Source organism: Mesitornis unicolor, unplaced genomic scaffold (genome assembly GCF_000695765.1).
Source record: "Mesitornis unicolor isolate BGI_N332 unplaced genomic scaffold, ASM69576v1 scaffold8728, whole genome shotgun sequence".
In the NCBI taxonomy this organism is placed as follows: Eukaryota; Metazoa; Chordata; class Aves; order Mesitornithiformes; family Mesitornithidae; genus Mesitornis; species Mesitornis unicolor.
In genome coordinates, this window is record NW_010203863.1 from 63,745 (window position 1) to 65,354 (window position 1,610).

A 1,610-nucleotide genomic window follows, 5' to 3' on the forward strand; every position below is an offset into this window, starting at 1 on the left:
GTTAGGGGGTGACCTGCTGGAGAGCAGCTCTGCGGAGAAGGACCTGGGAGTCCTGGTGGACCATGAGCCAGCAATTGCCCTTGTGGGCCAAGAAGGCAAATGGTATCCTGGGATGCATTAAGAAAAGCATGGTCAGCAGGTTGAGGAAGCTTATCCTCCCTTTCTACTCTGCCCTAGTGTTGAGCAGTGTGTCCAATTCTGTGCTCCCCAGTTCAAGAAAGACAAGGAACTACTGAAGAGAATGCAGCAGAGGATTACACAGATGATGAGGGGACTGGAACATCTCCCTTATTTGCTGAAATTTTGCAGAGTAGACCATCCATGTGGCAGTAGGAAAAATGTCCAACTTTCTGTTCTCTTTCCTCCCAGCCCAGCCTCCAGCCTACAGGGACAGCTGCAGGGAGAAGACAGTGACACTCTTCCTGCTGTTTAGTTCGGACTTTGTGAGTGTTTTTTGGTGGCTAATCATCCCCGTTCTTCTCAGTCCATGCACATCCATATCGCCCATGCTTTGTATTCCTCCCACGTACACTCTTCCCTGGTCATTCTCTTTCTCTTTTCCTATATTTGCTCCCCTCTGCACTTATTGAGTCTTCCCACCCTAAAGTCCAGACAAAACCAAACAAGCCACCACACAATGCCACATCCATATTTCAGTCGTTGTCTTCTCTGTGCAAGCTGGAGGTCTGAGGCAGGAGCCATGCCAAGTGGGAGCTTGTGTGACTTCTGGGAACTGACACAAAAGAGGGACCAGGAGCAGCAGCAATAACAAGGAGCTATCACTTTACCACTTAAAGGAAATTATACTATTTTTGGTCACCTTTTGGATCAATTTGTTTTAAGTTACACAGGATCTAGTTTTTAAGTATGCAATTTTGCAACATGCAGAGTAATAATAATAATAACTTTTAAAAGTAAGCTGATTTTGAAGTCTGCCGAGGATAGAATTATAAATTTTCCTTTAAATCAAACACTTTGATGGATGAGAGGATGTAGGTTTAAGCATGCTCTGTTTGGGAAATGTTAGTATAAATACTGATAACCATAAAACAGTAGATAGCAGAAAAAAAGAGAATACTTACTGTTCAGCCTTTTAGTTAGCTGATTAATTCTGCAAATTTTAAAGTCTAATAATCCTTGTCAGTTGGTGATCCTGTCGTATATTAGTGGGTAGACTGTATTTGAAATAAATTTAAGAAATGAAAATACAATATTCATACATTACCATATTTCAGAAATTGCTCAGAAATCAGCAGCTAAAGACAGAAAGTACATGAAGGCTTTGATAAAGCTAAATACTCATTTTCACCTGATTTTAGAGTCTGTAACTGTTAAAATAGATGCTCTTTTAACTCTAGTTCTGTGTGTAGCTCAGTGTTAGCCACCATATCTGAGGACTATAAACATTATTGTGTACCATAACTTAGTGTTTTGTTCTTAATCATGTTTCTCTAGTGACGTCTCAAATAATAGCTAGGAAAGAGGTTCTTAGGCTGAGCTTATTATTTGGTTGTTAAGCAGTAACAATTAGTAGCATTGGTTGTAAGAAGATGAGACATCCATAAAGTCAATGTTCCCAGAGCCCAGCTTTCTTTTCAGGTAGTTCAGCA